General features: G+C 40.5%; 1 pseudogene; it reads right to left on the reverse strand.

Moving 5' to 3' along the window:
* Positions 1-7101: 7101 nt before the first annotated feature.
* Positions 7102-11009, reverse strand: LOC113884546 (annotated as a pseudogene).

The following is an 11009-nucleotide window of genomic DNA, read 5'->3' on the forward strand; positions in this document are numbered from 1 at the left end:
ATCTGGACCTCATGGAGAAAACAGCAGAAATGATTGTTAGGGGAAGCACATTGATTGAAACAGCCCACCCTGGCCAGGCACCATAGTAACCATTTGCATGAGCTGTTTTATGACACGAGGTTCCTGGTAAGGAACAGGGAACTAATAAGCCTCCACCAACCAGAAGAGTTCTGGAAAGGTCAAAAGGAGACACCACCTGTGTTGGGGATTTTCTCCCCGGGACTTGGAAGCGACGAACCTGAAAGAAGGACACTCAGACAGTCTCTTGCAAGGACTGACAAGTTTATTTCTGTAGTCAAGCCTTTTTATAGAAGCAGGAACAAAGAGCTTAGAGTATACAGCCAGCAGAACGCGTACGGGGTTAACACCTAATCAGTAAAAATATTTCAAGGACAGTGTGCTCTAAGTGACCCATGTGCTTATCCCATAACCCGTTTCTCAAGCAACATCCTTAATGTTTATTATTAAATCTTGGCGCCAGGCATAACCAAAGACGGGAGATGTTTTTCTGCCCGAGCATATCAAGCCGGGGTATTTCTGGCCCTTCGCCATTTTCCCAAGGACTTCCTCCAACCGGCTATTTTGTACTGGGCTTCCCAACAACCTGTCCGACCACCTCCCAGAATCCTTCTCTCTGACATCCATCTTGGCTGAACAAGGCATACACCACCAGGAGGGACTCTGAGTCAGAATGATTGGCTAAGGACAACCTGGAAACTAATCCCATCACTGTAAAACCCAAGACTGCAAGCCATTTTGTTAGGGGAAGCACACTGAAACTGCCCACCCTGGCCAGGCACCATAGTAACTATTTGCATGAGTTGTTTTATGACAGGAGATCTTGATAAGGAATACGGAACTAATAAGTATGGGAAAGGTTGAAAGGAGACACTGCATGTCTGTCCACTTCCCAGAATCCCTCTCACTAGCATCCATCTTGGCTGAGCAATGCGTGCGCCACCAGGAAAGACTCTGAATTAGAATGATTGGCCAAAGACCACCCAGAAACTAATCCCATCACCATAAAACCCAAGACTTCCAGCCACGAGGCAGAGCTGTTCTCCTGGGTTCCCTTACCCTACTGCTCTCCACCCGGGTGCCCTTTCCCAATAAAATCTCTTGCTTTGTCAGCACATGTGTCTCCTCGGACAATTCATTTCTGAGTGTTAGACAAGAGCCCAGTTTTGGGTCCTGGAAGGGGTCCCCCTTCCTACAACAATTTGACAGAGCAGTTCTGGGTTCCCTTACACTACTGCTCTCCACCCGGGTGCCCTTTCCCAATAAAATCTCTTGCTTTGTCAGCACATGTGTCTCCTCAGACAACTCATTTCCGAGCGTTAGACAAGAGCCTAGTTTCAGGCCGTGGAAGGGGTCCTCCTTCCTACAACAATTCCTCAAGAAGAAAGGACCTTGGCCTCACCTGAACTTATGGAGAGCTCAGAATCCTAAAGTTTTCATTCAACTTTTCCATTAGACTTAGAAAAGTCTGATCTTTATAATCAAAACGGTTCTGGAAAATAATGGAGCAGATCACATTGCAGGGAGCACAGCACAGGATGAAAGTGGGATTGCAGGGTGAGGCTAAAAAATCAGAAACAATTTTAAGACACCATTGAAGTATACAGATGAAACATTTGGTGTTTGTGATAACATGTGAAAGTTGTTTTAGAAACTTTAAACAATATCATATCTATGAATACCCTTAACAAATATTCCACAAGCATAAAATCAATACTTCACTTTTAACTTAAAATGAGTAGATTTCAGCACAGGTAATTAAATAATGGGTTTTTTATTTAAAAAACATTTTTCACATGTTTTTTATTATTCAATTCACTTCCGCTGCCTTTTCTTGTACCCTTTTCACCCAAGATGACTGTTAATTTGAAGAGAAAATGGCGAAAATTAAAGAGGTCATTTAAAAATACCAAAATACCAAAAAAAAATTAAAAATTTTAGTAACTAAAATTATGAGTGCTGACTATCATCTGTCTGGAAAGCCTGTAGGAAATTAAGCACTGATATACAAAGGAGAATAATTAGGGACCTCAAAATATTTTTTGCTTAATGAACAGCTGAAAGAATCACATGTAGAATCAGAAGAGGAGAAGCTAACATGAGAGAGCTGTGGTTCATGAGGTTCAAGCCTCTGGGCTCATTGAATTCATTCCTTTCATATGCACCTTTAGCTATCTGGAGCCAAATCCTGTTTCTTGATTGTTTACATCCTTAATTCCTGGTTTACAGTCAGAGGTGGCAGATGTGGCAAATGGCTGCTTCCTGCATCCACCGCCCCCGCCCCCACCACCACCACCACCACGCTCCCAGCTCCTCAGCAATCACCGTGGGGGGTGGTGGCATCTGTTGGATCACAGGCATTGTGGTCCCTTTTGAGAGCCCTCACTTTTGGAGGCCCAAAATCGCTGAAGGCTGTGACATTTCTTGCCCTCCAATATGGCAAGAAATATTTCATTTCACAGTTTTAATAAATTCTCATTTTTTCCCCATCATTTAAATCAAGTTAATCATATTTCCAATGAAGGGCTCACTGTTTTTTTTTTTTTTTATCTGAAGTATAGCTGAGTTACAATATATTAGTTTAAGGTGTACAACTGAAAATGCGATTCAATACTCTTTATTGGTGAACTTAATATATATGAGTGGGAATTTAAAGCACAGGAAGAGAAAAGGAAAAAATGTAGCTCAAAAAGTCAGTCACTGAAATCAAGCAAGATCTCTAAAACAAAGGAGACTCAGTTGGGGGAGGCAACCAGCTCTTTATCTAGTCCTGTGGCTGTTTATCTGAGACAGTCAGGTTTGGATGCCCCTTTGAAATGGATGCCTCAGCCATCAAGGATCAAATCTGACACTTGCATTACAAAATAGTGGGAAAATTGTCAAGATTTATATATACTCCAAACCCACTCCAGTGTTCTTGCCTGGAGAATCCCAGGGACGGGGGAGCCTGGTGGGCTGCCGTCTATGGGGTCGCACAGAGTCGGACACGACTGAAGCGACTTAGCAGCAGCATATATACTCCAAATTAGAAAATGCAAATCAGAAGCAAGAAATATCACCTACTCCATCTGTTAGAATAGGGGAAGTCGCTCAGTCGTATCCGACTCTTTGTGACCCCATGGACTGCAGCCCACCAGGTTCCTCCGTCCATGGGATTTTCCAGGCAAGAGTATTGGAGTGTGGTGCCAATAGGCACTATCCAAAAAAAAAAAAAAAGAAGGATGAAGGGATAGAAGGAAGGAGAGGGAGGGAGTGGAGAAGAAAATAACAACTGTTGGTGAGGGTGGGGAGGTAGAATACTACTACCAGAAGCTCCTATGCAAAACACTAGGATGGTTTCCCAAATAATTAAAACTAGAATTACCATATTACCCAGCAATCCCCTTTCTGAGTTTCTATTCAAAAGAACTGATGCAAACTTTCAAAGTGATATTTGTATTTCCATAACCTTAAAAGTTGAGGTAAAACAATCTAAATAGCCCCCAATGATTAATGAATAAAAAAAACATATAAATATAAATACTGGAATAGTATTCAGCCATAAAAATGAAACAAATCTTCCCACATGATACAACATAGATGAACCTTGAGCCAACTGTACTTAGTGAAAAAAGCCAATCACAGTAGGACAAAGGATTCATGATTCCCCTTAGATGAAGTATCTAAATGAGTCAAACTTACAAAAACAAAAAGTATCCATTTGGCCAAAAACTTCCTTTGTTGAAGTAAAAAGAAAAGACATCTTTCATTTTCACCAAGGACTTTATTGAACAACATATTCACCGTTTGTTCCCCTACCTTCTGCAATTTTTCACGCAACTTCATACTTCCATCTTCCTAAAACTTTTTGGTTTTGAGCAAAGAAATGTTCCAGGTGTCTTTTACAGTCTTCCAGGGAACTGAAAATTTTTGCATTAAGAGAATTTTGTATATGTACCACAGCTTTCTTAGCCATTCATCTGCTGATGGACATCTAGGTTGCTTCCATGTCTTGGCTATTATAAACAGTGCTGCGATGAACATTGGGGTACACGTGTCTCTTTCCCTTCTGGTTTCCTCAGTGTGTATGCCCAGCAGTGGGGTTGCTGGATCATAAGGCAGTTCTATTTCCAGTTTTTTAAGGAATCTCCACACTGTTCTCCATAGTGGCTGTACTAGTTTGCATTCCCACCAACAGTGTAAGAGGGTTCCCTTTTCTCCACACCCTCTCCAGCATTTATTATTTGTAGACTTTTGGATCGCAGCCATTCTGACTGGTGTGAAATGGTACCTCATAGTGGTTTTGATTTGCATTTCTCTGATAATGAGTGATGTTGAGCATCTTTTCATGTGTTTGTTAGCCATCTGTATGTCTTTTTTGGAGAAATGTCTATTTAGTTCTTTGGCCCATTTTTTTGATTGGGTCGTTTATTTTTCTGGAGTTGAGCTGTAGGAGTTGCTTGTATATTTTTGAGATTAGTTGTTTGTCCGTTGCTTCATTTGCTATTATTTTCTCCCATTCTGAAGGCTGTCTTTTCACCTTGCTAATAGTTTCCTTTGATGTGCAGAAGCTTTTAACAATGGAGTATTACTCAGCCATTAAAAAGAATACATTTGAATCAGTTCTAATTAGGTGGATGAAACTGGAGCCTATTACACAGAGTGAAGTAAGCCAGAAGGAAAAACATAAATACAGTATACTAACGCATATATATGGAATTTAGAAAGATGGTAACAATAACCCGGTGTACGAGACAGCAAAAGAGACACTGATGTATAGAACAGTCTTATGGACTCTGTGGGAGAGGGAGAGGGTGGGAAGATTTGGGAGAATGGCAATGAAACATGTAAAATATCATGTAGGAAACGAGTTGCCAGTCCAGGTTCGATGCATGATGCTGGATGCTTGGGGCTGGTGCACTGGGACGGCCCAGAGGGATGGTATGGGGAGGGAGGAGGGAGGAGGGTTCGGGATGGGGAGCACATGTATACCTGTGGCGGATTCATTTTGATATTTGGCAAAACTAATACAATTATGTAAAGTTTAAAAATAAAATAAAATTAGAGAAAAAAAAAAAAGAGAATTTTGTAAAAACCAAAATAAATTGATATCCAAAGGTGCAATGTCCAGTGAGTATGGCAGCTGAATCAGAACTTCCCAGCCGAATTTTAAAAGTTTCTTCCTGGTCATCAAAGAAACATGTGGTTTTGCATTATCCACATGGAGATTTATGCATTTTCAGTTGAGTAATTCCAGACATTGTTCACCAAGTGCTAACTGGAAGCAGTACTTGTGGGAATTAATAGTTTGGTTTTCCAGAAGGAGCTCATAATAGAGTTTCATCATAAACATAACATTACCTTCTTTGCATGAAGACCGGCCTTTGGTGTGGTTGATGGTGATTCATTTTGCTTGCTTCATAATCTCTTCCATTCCACATTATTTTTCAGTGTCCACTTTTCATCACTGATCATAATTTGTTTTAAAAATGAATGTTTTTATTACGTTTAAGTAGAGAGTTGCATGTGGAAATACGGTCAAGGTTTTTTTCCCATACCTTATGTGGAACCAAATCATCTATGTGATTAACATAACCAAACTGGTGCAAATGATTTTCAATGCTTAACTTGGATATTTTTAGTATGTTGTCTGTCTTCCACCTGGATTGTTCTCAATAATTGATCACTATCAACTTCAGTTGATCTACCTTATCAGGAATTATCATCCAGCAAGAAATCTCCAACATGAAAATTTGCAAACCATTTTTCACATGTTCGATCCATTATAGCACCTTCTCCAAACATTACACAAACCCTTTTTGTGCTTCAGTTACGTTTTTACCTTTCTTGAAATAATAAAGCATCACATGGCAAAAAAGTTGCATTTTCTTCCATCTTCAATATTCAAATAGCTACACAAAAATTCACTTTCTGCCATTAGCATGGTATCATCTGCATATATGAGGTTGTTATTTCTCCTGGCAATCTTGATTCCAGATTGTGATTCATCCAGCCTGGAATTCACACCAGGGAATCCCGAACTCTGCATAGAAGTTAAATAAGCAGGGTGACAATATACAGCTTTGTTGTACTCCTTTCCCAATTTTTAACAGTATGTGTTCCATTTCCGCTTCTAATCATTGCTTCTTGACCTGTATACAGGTCTCTGAGGAGATGAGTAAGGTGGTCTGGTATTACCATTTCTTTAAGAACTTTCCATAGTTTGTTGTGATCCACACAGTCAAAGGCTTTAGTGTAGTCAATAAAGAAGAAGTAGATGTTTTTCTGGAACTCCCTTCCTTCTCCATGATCCAAAAAATGTTGGCAATCTGATCTGTTTCAGATTGCCTTCCTCTACCTCTTCAAAACCCAACTTGTACATCTGGAAGTTCTCAGCTCACATACTGCTGAAGCCCAGCTTGAAGAATTTTGTGCATCACCTTGGTAGCATATGAAATTGTATGGAAGTCTGAACATTCTCTGGTATTGCCTTTCTTTGGGATTGGAATGAAAACTGACCTTTTCCAATCCTGTGCCCACTGCTGAGATTTCCAAATTTACTGATATACTGAGTGCAGCACTTTAACAGCAATCATCTTTAGGATTTTAAATAGCTTAGCTGGAATTCCCTTACCTCCATTAACTTTGTAGTAATGCTTCCTAAGGCCCACTTGACTTCACACTCCAGGATGTCTGGCTCTAGTTAGTGACCACACCATTGTGGTTATTCAGGTCATTAAGACCTTTTTTGTACAGTTCTTCTGTGTATTCTTGCTACCTCTTCTTAATCTCTTCTGCTTCTGTTAGGTCCTTACCATTTCTGTCCTTTATTGTACCCATCTTTGCATGAAATGTTCCCTTGTCATTCCAGTTTTCTTGAGGAGATCTATTATTTTCCTCTCTTTCTTTGCATTGTTCATTCAAGAAAGCCTTTTTATTTCCCCTTGCTATTCTCTGGAACTCTGCATTTAGTTGGGTATATCTTTCCCTTTCTCCCTTGCCTTTCACTTCTTTTCTTTCCTCAGCTATTTTTAAAGCCTCCTCAAACAACCACTTTGCCTTCTTGCATTTCTTTTCCTTTGGTATGATTTTGGTCACTGTCTCTTGTACAAGGTTACAAACTTCCATCCATAGTTATAATGTGCACTTAATTTGTTAAGATCATAGATCTCATGTTATATCATTTTTTTACTACAAATTTTTGTAAAATGTTGGAACAAATGGTTAAGGTATGGAATTATGCCAGGCTTCATTAAGGAGCTTCTACACCAGGTTCCTTTTAAATTATAGAGATCTAAGTTTAAAACAACTTTTATTTTGGCTAGATAGATAAAGGGTAATTTTGAAAGCCTTGGGCATTTCTTTGTCAATATGTGATTCACAGTAAATCCAATTCAAGTCTTTCATTTAATATAGAATAAAGAATTTTAAAACAGAATAATTTGAAATATGAGCTGAAAATCAGAGTCCTTGTGATAACCATTGTACAAGTCATTACACCTAGTAGTGGGAAGTAAATAATTACTATACATTTGTTACCAAAATCCAGTAAAGAGGGGGCAATGTTTAGAAAACTGAAAGCAAAGCCAAATTTCATTCAGAGAACACCAGGTAGCAGTTACTGATAATCCTAAAGTCGAGTTAAACCAAACATTTTCCAACTTGGTATTTGTGTATTTTGCAGAATTATGATGCAGCAAGTATTTATTCAAAATTTATAAATAACTGTATATATAAATCAGTATACTAAGTATTAAGTAACAAGAAATAATGAAAGCTGATATTTTTAAATGGTACCATCTGCACAGAGAAATCAAAATTGATAAGAACTGTACTAAGATATGCCTAAGAAAATAAAACCATAGACAGTATTACTCTTGGTCAGAACTACAGGCCTGGGCTCTCAGATGCATCTGTGATGCTTAATATATAAATATAGTTCAATTATATAATATACAAGTCACACGTTTCATGCTACATAAGAGCATGATGAGGTCATTCCAACCCTGTCCACTTAACAAATATTCCCTGCTGAAAGGCTCTGATATAGACAACCACATTTATGCTATGGTAAAACAATGTTATCTAATGCTTTCAGGAAGTAATTCAAAACCATTCCTTGTGAATTCTGACTTGAAAAGAAGTTCAGGATTACAATTAAATAACCAATATCCACACTGCACGCACAGTTATGGGAGTACACATATGACAAGCACAGATACACAAAACCTCCCTTGGCTTTCTCTTCTTCACACTTCCCCCCTCCACAGAAGGGCTGACAACCACAACCCATGTGAAAGATGTGGCCTCTCCTGAAATGTTTCCAAGGATGTCAACAGAGAAGATAGCAGTCTGTTAAGGTCAGACTTACAGAGCACAGAATCACCCACCGTTGGTTTTTCGCAGCTCCTCCACCAGGCAGCGCGCTTCCTCTTGAACGCGGTCCTCGACGCTCTACTCCCCCATCCTGAAATTCCGCAGCGTCACGAGGGAGAAGCGCCTGGTCTCCTTCCATCTCTTCCCGCTGCTGAAGAGGATTCCTGCCGGGAGGAGAAACAGAAACTAGGAGGGAGGCCCTAGGCAAGGAGGAGTGAGTTACAGTTGGCAGCCTTTCAGGTAAACCAACATCTACTGCCAGGTTCTTCAAATTCCTCTAATCTACCCTCTCCACCCCCAATGCCAATGCTGAACACACACACAAGTACAGCTACCATGGCCTTTACTAATTCTTTCAGGCAATGGGAGACTGCCTCTTCCAGAGAACTCTTCTCCCAAATCAGAGTTTCCTTCACTGCTTCATATCCATACAACACCACGGTGGGCTTCATGCCAAAATACACAGTGAACACAGGGCCACAGACTTCTGAGAGCTGGGAAAGGAGGTGCATGTAATAGCAAAATAGGTCACAACTTGATAAAATATAATACCTGACTCAGAATATATTATCATCACACTTTTACATTTCTATTCTTCCACAAACAGCCTAACATATTTCTGAATACATAAGTATTATAGTAATTGTTACAGTTTCCACTTAGATGGGACTCAAGTAACTGGTACACAGATTGTAATTAATCCACATATCAACACCATCAGCAGGTTTATTTGCCCCAACTTATAAATAAGGAAACTGAGGTTGAGGATTTCAATTCATTTCCAGAGTTCCATGGATATATATAGAAGATTCAAAATTGAAACCCTTCTTATCAATCTCTGATTCTTGAGCAATGTATCAACCCTCCAGGCCCACCTTTAAACCAACAGCCACCTGCCTGCTTCAGAAACACCACAGGGCAGTCATTAGAATTCTGAATCTGTAGCCCAAAGATGAATATTAGAAATCTGTATTTTAAAAAATAAGTGCAGATAACTCTAATGCCCAGCACAGTTTGAGATCCACTGGTATTAGTAAAACAGAAACAACAGAAGCATCATAGAGGCAGTGCCAGGACATGCAGCATCTCATGGAAGAACAACTTCTTCCAGACTGCAGCATTCACAGGGTACAGACACCAGCTTCCTCAAGAATGTAAATCAATGCTCTTGCCACCAACTGGGCCCTGACCGACAACTTTTTCTTTCATTCACTCATGCTGGCTCTGATTCCAAGCTAATTTCTTAACCTCAAGCACAATGCCCTTTTTCAGAAAAGTCCTATTTTTCTGGCCATCTGAAGGAAACACATAGCTTATATAGTATATGACTTCTGGAAGAAAATCTTAAATCACAAAACACTTCACTTACCATTTACCTTCTGTCCCAAATCATAGCAAATGGCTATGAAACAAAGAAGGGAAGCAATACTCCCAGCTTTTGACACTTTTATTTCAACCATACAAAGAGCTAAACATTTCTCTACTCACAAACTCTACTTTGTCCCTCTATTTATGACAATGACATACCTGAAAAGGCAAGAAAAGTAACAGTATTTACAGGGACTAATTTGCTACACAAGGACCTATTTTGACAATGTGCCCCCAGAAATATGTATTAGTATCATATGTGTGTGTTAGTCAGCTCAGTTCAGTCGCTCATTCATGTCCAACTCTTTGCGACCCCAAGGACTGCAGCACGCCAGGCTTCCCTGTCCATCAGCAACTCCCAGAGCTTGCTCAAACTCATATCCATCAAGTTGGTGATGCCATCCAACCCATTTCATCCTCTGTTATCCCCTTCTCCTTCTGCTTTCAATCTTTCCCAGCATCAGGGTCTTTTCCAGTGAGTCAGTTCTTCACATCAGGTGGCCAAAGTATTGGAGTTTCAGCTTCCAATGAATATTCAGGACTGATTTCCTTTAGGATTGACTGGCGTATCAGTCAGTCATGACCAACCCTTTGCGACCCCATGGACTATAGCCTGCCAAGCTCCTCAGTCCATGGAATTCTCCTGACAAGAATACTGGAATGGGTAGCCATTCCCTTCTTCAGGGGATCTTCCTGACCCAGGGATGGGATCGAACCCTGGTGTCCCACATTGTAAGCAGATTCTTTACTCTCTGAGCCACCGTGCGTGCATGCTAAGTTGCTTCAGTCGTGTCCAACTCTTTGTAACCCTATGGACTGTAGCCTCCTCTGTCCATGGGATCCTCCAGGCAAGAACACTGGGGTGGGTTGCGGTGCCTTCCTCCAGGGGATCTTCCCAACCAGGGATCAAACCTGAGTCTCTTAAGTCTCCTGAATTGACAGGCGGGTTCTTTACCACTAGCACCACCTGGGAAACCCCAGGGCAGCCCATTAGTGTCATAACTGGGCTTAATTTACTTACTGTTTGCTAGCCACTGGAGGAGCATAAAACCTACTTACATCGCTTAAGGATTTGCTGATGTCATTAACATCTAACTGTAGGGTATTTCCAAGAATTGGGAGAGGAGTAGGTCCGGGCAGGAGCTTCCCTTTCCCAGAGCTCTGTTTCCAGAGGGACAGGAGAAGCAGACAGGAGAAATAGAGCACCAGGACCACAGCCAGATCCATCGACACCTTCTCTTCTCATTCTGAAGATTGTGAGCCTGAAA

Source organism: Bos indicus x Bos taurus, chromosome 26 (assembly GCF_003369695.1).
Source record: "Bos indicus x Bos taurus breed Angus x Brahman F1 hybrid chromosome 26, Bos_hybrid_MaternalHap_v2.0, whole genome shotgun sequence".
In the NCBI taxonomy this organism is placed as follows: domain Eukaryota; kingdom Metazoa; phylum Chordata; class Mammalia; order Artiodactyla; family Bovidae; genus Bos; species Bos indicus x Bos taurus.